This window comes from Halichoeres trimaculatus, unplaced genomic scaffold, assembly GCF_033239565.1.
Source record: "Halichoeres trimaculatus isolate MK-OKI-2021-1 unplaced genomic scaffold, fHalTri1.1 fHalTri1_scaffold_16, whole genome shotgun sequence".
NCBI classification, from domain to species: domain Eukaryota; kingdom Metazoa; phylum Chordata; class Actinopteri; order Labriformes; family Labridae; genus Halichoeres; species Halichoeres trimaculatus.
In genome coordinates this window covers 9598009-9608210 of record NW_027437194.1, presented here as the reverse complement: position 1 = coordinate 9608210, position 10202 = coordinate 9598009, and positions in this window count along the sequence as shown.

Below are 10202 nucleotides of genomic sequence, written 5' to 3'. Positions count from 1 at the left end.
CCAGAAGTCCACACACACACACACACATACACACTCACACACACACGCCAACACTCAGACAAAAACACACATGTGAAAGAGGCAAGGACATCCTCTGTGACGTACTTGCTCTATTGACCTCACAGTGCAGCATCTGTTTACTGCAAACCTTATGTCTGAAACATTTGGTATGAAAGTGAGCTCAAACAGGCAATAACACAAAGCATACCAAACACCAACAGTCACCCCAAATAACACACATACACTCACACGCACATGCACACACACACACACACACACACACACACACACACACACACACACACACACACATGCACACACAGCTTGGAGTTCCTCAGCTCTAATCAGCTTACAGGCTTCAGACTTTATGGCCCCCTGGGAACGCTGACCATGCTGCAAAATATTCATCACATACATGCTCTGGAAACTTCAACCTCATCAGACACTCAGGACACAAATGTCCCTTTGGCTAATCCACCTGTGAGGGTTGTTCAAGTGTGTTTGGATGTCAAACACTGCTGCATTTGGGCTCTTTTGGCTCCAAATAAGTAGGCTGTGTTTTTCAGTTTCCCAGGAATTGCATCTGACCCTTAAAACTGTACTAATCAGGTCCAAAACAAAGTTATTTGAACTGCATATTAAACCAGATATCATGCAAACAGAAAGCTAGAAAGTCTCTCTGCATTCTCAAACATGTTTTTGGTAGCAACAGGCTGATGAAGGTAGTCCAAACATCCGTCTCCCAAGCAACAAGTTCCCAGATTCTCCTCTGAGATACCAAGGCACTATCAGTCCTTTAAAGAAATGTTCATTAACCAGGTGTATTCTGGGTCTACCTTGAGCCTACCTATTTGTCAGATCAGCCAAGAAACCAACAAGGTGCCAGGCATGAAGGCATTCAAATCACATGTCTAGATCTCATTTTTTTTATCCACGCACTGACCTTCTCACCCCATCTCTGCAGACACAACACTGAAGACTCATCTTGTGATATCTCTTTCTCCCTCATCCACAAGATCATTTCCACACTCAGGGGGATTGATCTTGGATTAACTGTTTAAGATAAGCTGTGACTTACACTCAGCTCCCTCTATACCATGACATCCTGGTGCAATGCCAGCGCTACTTCTGATGAGCATAAGTCCTTGGAAATCTCACGCTACATCTCACTCGCCTTGATTGAGATGTTCAGATACTTGGAGGCAGCAAATTTATTCTTCCCCATCTGGGGAAATCTTTTATCACCCAACAGATGCAACTATTCTTGGTATAAAGCTGCACCTCCTAGATGGAGCCAGCAAATGATGCTTTCACAGAACAGCTACACACGTCTGAAGTCCCCAAGCTTGACCATATCCCCAATCTGACTGTCATGATATCACAATCGATGGCAAGGGGCAACCCTGGTGGAGGCCACCCGCATGAACTGGAAAGTTGTTTGTCACCTTGCCAAGCTACAGACATAGCTCTAATTTTGGTTACACAAGAACTGGGTAGCTTGTTGCACAGGCCTCAGTGCTGAACAACCTCATTGGGGAGTCTGTTCAGGTTTGCCCAAGTCCACAAACAAATATAGAGAAACTGGACGACCTCCCATGAGTCAGAAGTCCTCTACTCTCTATTTTCTTTTCTAGTCCCCCTTAAGAAACAAAGATGCGGCACCTGAGCAGAGCAACTACCTTGGCCTACCAAACAGAAAGTACCATCCTCAGAGTCTTTGGAATAATCAAGAAGCATGTCAGACAAACCAGCTCTCTCATCAATTCCTGGGGCGTTGCCTCGTGTCAGCCTTGATTACTTCAGGAGGCCTCTGTCAGGCTATCCTCATTCTCAAAACTCTGCCTCTTCAGCAGATGACAGTTTGTATCCAGACCCATCCGTTAGATGTTGAGATATTTCACTCAGACAAACAAATTGTTACGGTGGACCATCAAAGACATCAGGATTTATCCCCGGATGATCATGCCCGTCATTCAGATTCATTATCTGAGAACCATGCCTGTTTTTCAAATGATTTTCTGGTTGTTTAAAGACTGAATTAATCATACTCCAGTGAGAGTCATAGTGTATTCAAGGCATGCTAATCTTATACACACACAGTTTCAAACCTGAGGGGTCGGAGTGCTCCTGTTGCTCTGTGCTGCCCTCATCTTCATCAGAGCACTCCTCTCGCTCCTCTCGCTCCTCTCTGTCATGGTGATATCTTCTGTGCGAGTGTTCGCGGTGTGTGTGTCGGTCGTAGTGCGTGTGCCGCGTGTCACGCTCAGCATCACTGATGTGGGAGTGATGTCTGCGCCTTTTTCGTCTGTGGGAAGCTGGGACGCCAATGTAGACCGGCTGGGCCTCTGAAAGAGACAGGCAGAGGGCACATAAGAGCTGGATCGATACAGGGATGGATCCTGGAGGGATGTTAAGTTAACGAGACATGCTCAGATAGATGCACTTATTTATAGCTATACAGGGTTTTATTTAAATCTGGGGTCGACTGTGAGCTAAGACCTCCTCTTCTGTGCTACATTGTTTAAGGTCTAATTAACATCTTAAGAATTTATCATGCGTTTGCATCCTGAGAAGCTAAATTTGCCCCTCTAGATAATATAAACATTGATGTTTCTTTGTTCATTTAACGTCCTAGAGTAGCCCTCTTTCATCTGTTGGTTGGTGAGTCTCAGTTTCACTGTAGATGGTAAGTCTTGCAGACCCTTAATCCTTGATTCTTGATGTTTATTTGCAATTACATGTATTTGATTTGCAGGAATAATCACATAATGATCCAGATTTCTAAAGATTAACTTCCTTTTCAACTTTCAAAACATTTGTCTGTTTGATCCTTTGTGATGCATTCATGGAAGACTGTAAATCTAAACACTGACTGGCTTTAATGCCAGCATCAAGGAGATACGTCTCTCAAGTGTAAATGTTTGATCTAGAACAGATTGCTAGCTGTTCTCTCATGCAGATATCTGTGTATAGAGATACGTTAGTCGTTGTCAGATCAACACTGATGGGCTCTGCCTGCTTTTGCTCTCCATACAGACTGCTTTTCCTTGTCCATGGTACCAATGGGTATCAGAACACGTCCCACACTGTAGTCTGGACCCCTGAGTGTTGGTTCTTCATCTGCTGTTGAGGTTGAATTACCACACACTCAGTGTAAGTCTTCTGTGGAGCTCTGGTGAAGCTGGCAGCTTAACGACCCTGGATTTGCATGCTAACTATGTCTTACCCTCCTCATCCTCGTAGCGCCTGTGACCTCTACTTCTCCCTCGCTGCCAGTCATGATGATCCATCCTGAAACATTCATGCAGACACAAAGAGTCAGAGGGTTACAGAGGAAAACACAGACGCTTTCTTTAGGGACAGACACCTTTCTGGTCAGGGAATCCTCCTGGCCTCACTGTGACTCCATCGCAGGCTTCTTACCCACATGGCAACACATGTGCCACAGCAGCGTCAGTGGATCAATGTGTGGCAAGAGGAAAACTCAATGGAAAACCCAAGCAGGCCTTCAGGGCCAGACTGCAGCTCTGACCAAAGGAAATATTTAGCTTTCGCTCTGAACTGCAGCTAGACTCTGACCTTTATCTGCTGAAATATTACTCAGAATCCATCCAGAGTCACAGAGGAGCTTTAAAACATTTAGGTACATCTCTCTATTTGTGCACATCATGATGCTCTGCTGATAGAAATTAAAGCCACTGATTTCAAACTAAAGAAGCCCACAAACCTTGGACTAAAACCAGATAACATGCTGTTTTTAAACAGTTTTCCTTTTCAGTTTTTCCTCAAGTGTGTGTTTTGGCGTTATATATGTTCAGCCAGGATATCTCTGTGCACTCATTATGCACGTTTCTCTTCCTCCAGCTGATTTAGGGGTGTTTTCTAGGCTGATCAATAGATGTCATTTCTGATTGCTAAGTAGTCCCTGAAGCCTGATCAGTGACTGTGAAGGTCAGTCACATGAGTGCAGTCATGCACATACACTGGGGCACGACCACACACACAGACGCACACACACACACAGACAGTAATGAGAAGCAGTAAACTAGTGGATAATTTCAGAGTAAAGGGCTAAAGAGGGGGTGTTCTGCACAGTTTCATCCCCTCTTTTCTAACATCTTTGAGGAACCACATTGTTAGTTAGCTATCCCAACCACCTGGTTCCTTATCCCTGATGGTGATCACCTGACTGCTCTGCTCCTGAACATTTCAATACAAGTCCCATGGTGCTCTGCAGAGATGTCCATGAGTTCCTTTACATTGTTCTCATTTTCTGTAGCATTGCAGAGCATGAACCTGACAGATGCTTTCCCCCTGTTATAGCCTCTGCAGGGATCGTTTCCCTGAGTATTCCCTGGCTAACTTACTCATCCGTCTGGTAAGTATTTCACAATCCTGCACCTCAACAAAGCACTGATGCTAAACTCTATGCTATCAACCACCCTCAGCAGCAATCTGTTCACCTCTGAAAGGGAACAAGTAATTGATCTCAGTCTAGGCCCTGGGTCGTAAATTTTCATTGGGAGGATGCCAACATCCTCTTGTCGATAAAGCGTTGAAGGATAGGCACTTGCAGACAAAATTAGGCGGCTATTTTTCTGCATTAAATCAGTCAAAGGTGCAAAAAACCTCACTCAAGGGTCTAAAAACAAAAGACAATTCAGCTAGCAGAAACAGGAAGTAAAAAATGTATCGTTTGCATGAACTACTTGGCAATTCTAATTAACAGTTTTGCATGTTTTTCAAAAACATCCCCTCTTTGATAAGATTACTCTTAGCTTATGTATCGGTCTACTTTATATCGGTACAAATTTAAGGTTTAATTTCACATTTTCATATTTATCTGCTCTGTACGATGGTTCCCAAAGGAAGTGAGTAACTTTACTCCCATTGAATTGGTAAAACAGAGGCATCAAGCAAATCGCAACCCAATTGTTTTGTAGTAAAATGACTGACATTATTTCAAAGAATACTATTCCAGTCACTATTGAAGTCATCGTAAGAGCTAAAAATTTGTTCAACTGTCACCAAACTAAGTATTTAAATTAAATAATTTCCTCAAATTGGATGTAAAGACTACCAAATGTAGAACTTCTAACTTAAAAAAGCTTTGTTCGTATCAGTCGTGTTAACTGCAAATTAAACCAAGAATTGTATCAGTTTGAACTTCTGTAAATTCAATTTTGGTGCTTCTTTAACAAACGTATCAAAATAACATGTTCAAAATCCTTAATGGAGGCCTTTAAAATTTAGTATCTTTCCATACCACTGTATACAAAATATTACATTATATGTGAAGGACCCTCATTATCATTCATTTTAATGTCACAGAGCTCTTAATCAGAGATGAAATCCATTAAAGGGGCAGACAAGCCATTCAAATGTATACCTGAAAAAAACAAGTAATAAAGTTTGTCTCACCTGATGTGAAAGAAGAAGTGATGAAAACAAAAACAAAGATTGACTGCAGTAGTCTTACGATGAGAAAGTTTACTCACAGCAGAGAAAAGCTCAAATATAACAGATTAAACTGTTTCTTGTGTGTAATCTGTGGAGTGAAATCCTGCAGAGCAACGAGCTGTGTTCAGGGACAGTATCGTATCGACAAGCTGAATATTCGGTACCGGATGCAGCTGGACTGTCACATTGTGTGTTTGTGTGTGTGTTGGGGGTTGGGTGTGTGCAGAGTAACACTGTGCAAAATGTGATTGGTGCTGGGCATCCATTCACATTTCCCCGGGCATTGACTTTGGTGCTAATCAGCGGTGGAAAGTAGCTCAGTACATTTAGTTTCCTGCAGTACTGAAGCTTTAATTTTGAGAGATTTCAACTCTGTTTTAGTTTCTGAAACAGTATTTTACACTTTTAGGTCTCCCACTCCACTGTTTCTAAGAGAAACTTTGTATTTTTTCTGATACTTTGTTTTGATATGTCTTTGTTAGTCTTTGCCTTTCATGTTTAAAAAGCTTCCATATTTTGCTCATAACAAGAGATGTAGTCCTCATATTTTGGCTGCAGCAAAAAAAGCTTTAGATTGCTTCTGAAAGATCTTAAACTGCAGAAAACAATCAGGTATTTCTGTGTATGTATTTTGCAAACCATCAGCAAAACAAATGTTTGGATTTTGAAGCCAGTTTTGTATGCAATTTTCAGTTGTCATGAATGCATTCCTTAATGCAACTTCAATTTATTGTAGGGAAAATGCAGTATGTAATTCTTCTCCAAAATCTTTTGTTTTTGCCTTAGGGAAGGTTTGCTTTATTTGTATGCAAAAAGGGACAAAATAGACCTTATTACATACCCAATTTTAAAAAAAAGTTGACACATTTAACAACAAAATGGCAGTAAGAACAAAAACAGAACTCTTCTAGAGAACACAAAAACGTGAGACAACCATTTCTCTTTGTGGTATGATAACTTTTGACCATCAGGGCTACCATACATTTCATCTAAGTTTGGTTTTGATTGTGCTTTCAGTTGTTGCTGCCTCATAGATGTGGTGTTGTAAATCTCTTTGCTGGGAACACATTTCTGTTTAAAGAACTCAAAAATGAAGCCAAAGAAATTTACTTTTAGCTACAAACAGCAAAAGAAGTCAATAATCTCTCCAATGACTGCTCTGACTTCTACAGAAACTGCTACACCACATGTTATCACTAGATGGTGCTGAAACCTGGTTTCTTCTGTAAAACAAGGAGCGGTAGATGGTCCGTGAGGTTGTGCTAAAAACCCTGCTCAGATGTTGACAGTAATCCTCTTACCTTCCTAACCAGCAGGATAAATCAGATGCGTGTAGCTCTTTGTGTGGTCCACCGCTCAGAAGGGATCTGAGTGAAAACAAACCAGTGATCTGAAAACACTCAGCAGGACTCAAAGAGTTCCAGGGTCAAACCTGGACCCTGATTTATTTCTTTGGACATCTTATTAACTAACAGTGGAGAAAGTTTCTTATCAAGATGATAAAAACTGAAGTTTTTGTAGCTTTCTAATTTTAAAACCATCAGAAATACTTTAATTTTATCTCCCAGAACCAGACATTGCTTGTCTACTGCAGCCATAATTGGTTAGTTTGTTTTTGTTTGTGCACATCGCATTCGTTTTATTTCTTCTTCCAGCCTTTATCTAACCAGGATAAACAAGCTGAGATTGAAAATGTTTTTCACAAGCGCTCTGGCCAGAGTAGGCAGCAGCACAGTTCACAAAGCTGCTGATGGACAAAAAGAGACCAAACACTCAGAAATAAATTAAAAGAAATGAGAAACATGATCCAAAAGGGCTGCAACTGACCTCTGTTTATTGATTATTGACATATAAATCAATCAATCAGTTAATGAACAGCACACTCAGTGTATCTCGTTAAGCTATTGGCTTCTGAGGTCATTGCTTTCTTAACCTCAAAGCATGCCACAAAAACATTCAAGCCATTTTTATGTCTCCAACTCACCTGATGTAGTTTTAATGTTTTGTGTTGTTACTATAGGAACAGTGGAGCTCAATCAGGAGAGGGTGAAAAAAAGAAGATGAGGTGTTGAAGAGGAAAAGATTTAAAGTGAGTGGCTAAATGTAGAAAACCTCCCTGCGTGTCTCCGACTTTGGTCGCTTCAGTTAAATGTCACGACTGATGCTTGAAAAAGAAACTTCTTCAAACACTCGCCAATGCCGGTGTGTGTCCATGATAAGAAAGGGCTGCTTTATAAATATGAAAGGAGCTGTTTTCTCTGCAGTATGCTCAGGGAGTTCAGAAGTTTCAGGACACAACGATGGCGAGTCTCTTGCTGCCTGTTTTTTATGTTTTCTGTAACAGTCACTTCCCCGTGAGCAGAGATAGAAAAGATGAAAAATGGCTCGCTCAGCAGCTCTGCTCTGGATGAAAACATGCACAAATGTTTCTGCTGACCATGCCCACCTATCCTGCATCTCTAGTTCCAAAGATAATTGATCTATAATTGAATAATTCTAGTGCACTTCTTTGTCTTAACCACTATTCATCCACACTGGAGTCATGTCCGCCCTGATCTTCTCTGTCTTTCCCTCCCTGCAGCAAATTTGTTCATCACCTTGGTGTCACTTTCTCTTATCGTCTCTCTTCAATAGAAGCTCTTTCTCACCAACAAGTCCCGCTATTAATTTCTGCTGCTCTGTTTAATGAAGCGAACACTTTGCATATTACACAGATAAGACACCATCCTTTGTTTGAAGAGTCTTCTGCAGAATAATCAGACGTGACTGTGTCAATCTGGCTCTAACACACACACGCACGCACACACACAGAGTTTTTCATATCTGATTTTCTATATTGGAGCTGGGATTGACACCTCAGGGCGAAAGGAGCTGACTCTGCACTGATTTCTCTTCTTTCAGCTGCTGCTCATGCAAGTGCACAAACACATTTTGGATGTTTTAAAAAGAAAAAAGAAAAGAAAGTGTTTGAGTAATACTTTTTTCAGCAGGATGTTTCACTCTTTCAATCCAACCAAATTTTGTTAATTATTCTGGTTTAATTTGAAAATGTTTGTTCATCATCTTTTCCCTGCATGTGCCTCAAACTCAGCTCAACATTTGTGCTCGATAACTGATTATTTTAGTTTTATTTCAGCCAAATAAACACTGCAGGAGCCCTAACCTCATTTACTGCTCTATGCAGACTTCTACATCGATTCAACTCTTGGGTAACTCCAGTGACTTTTTCAGATAGACGATAAGAATTATAATTAACAAATTGATTACAGTATTTTTAACAGAGATAACCCTTCATCGATCCCTGAGGGTGAAGTTGGCAGGAAAATTATCAAACAAGTGAAAACAGCTACACCTCTGAAACTGGTGGAAATTAGTATTATATATTTCTGCATTAAAACTTGAAAAAAAACAGCAGAAACAAGTTTTCTTTTTTCTGCTTATTTAATTCTTTTTTTCTTTCTTTTTCTGTTTGTCATATCGTCTATATCTGACATTCTTCCCTTATTTTACACAATTTCTTTCTGTCTTTCCATTTCCTTTTGCCTTTCTCTCTTCTTTTTGTCTGTTCTCTTTTTTTCTCTCTGTCTGGCATTTCTTTAATATTTCTAGATTTAATTTTCATTCCCATATTTCTTTCCTTTCTCCTTTTTCATAGCTTGCTTTTTTCTTTTTCCATCATTTCTTTATTTTTGTTTTTTTTCTTGTTCCCTTCCCTTTTATTTTCTGTCAAGTGTTTTTCTGTCTTTAATACCTTTCTTTCCTTTTTTCCCTTTCTGGTTTTCTTTTTTCCTTGTTTCCTCATTTTTGTTTTGTCCTCTTTCTGTCTTTTTTGACTTGTATTTCTTCCCTTCTTCTTACGGATTTTCTGTTGTTCTTTTTTCTTTTAATCATATTATATTCATATTTATTTATTTACTTCCACAATACACCACAATACTTTGATCTATTCATTAAAGGGGCTGTGAGGAGTTTCAAAGTGACCATGTAAAAGTCTCTGTTCTACATGTATGCCTGAATGTTACCCACACTTTAAAATTAGCTAATCAGCACCAATGTAGGTTACTTCTAAATGCTACTTTGTAGCTTCCCAATCAGATTGAGCAGAACTGGATTGATTTAGTAAGTCTCTATTACAACACCGCACAGGCTGATGAACTTCAGTCTTGAGAAGAGGATTCTGTGTTTTCCTCTGCTGAAAACAATTTCTGTGGCTAATTTTGTAGTGATGGTGGACACTGGAGCCGAACTGTCGGACAGAAAAAGGAGAAGAGCAGAGGAAAGCTGTTTAAACTTGAGAGTCTGTCAATAAGATGAAAAGTGAGGTTACGTTAGCTCTCCTTGGTAGACGAGCGCTACATATGGACGGCTACTAAACTACTGTACAAACTGACAGGTTGCTTGATGTCACATTAGCCTACAGAAACATTGTAGCACCGGGCTGCTAGTAGTGCTACATATAGCCGGCTACTGACGTACTATACAAACTTAAATCTTTGCTTGTTGTCATGTTTCTAGCAACAGGGCTGCACATCTGTACTGATAAAAATCTTACCGCGTCACATTGTAAGAAAATTTGTTCCAAAACAAACACACTAAAGTCATGTCTTAACAACAGTGTGCAGGAGACTCCGGGCTGGAAGGTGGCGAGGAAGTCAGATCCTCCTCATAGCATCTTTAAAATGATTCCTCTTCAGAGCTAGTCTCTGACTTTGTCTCTAAGGTCTTTTCCTAATGCTTGAATA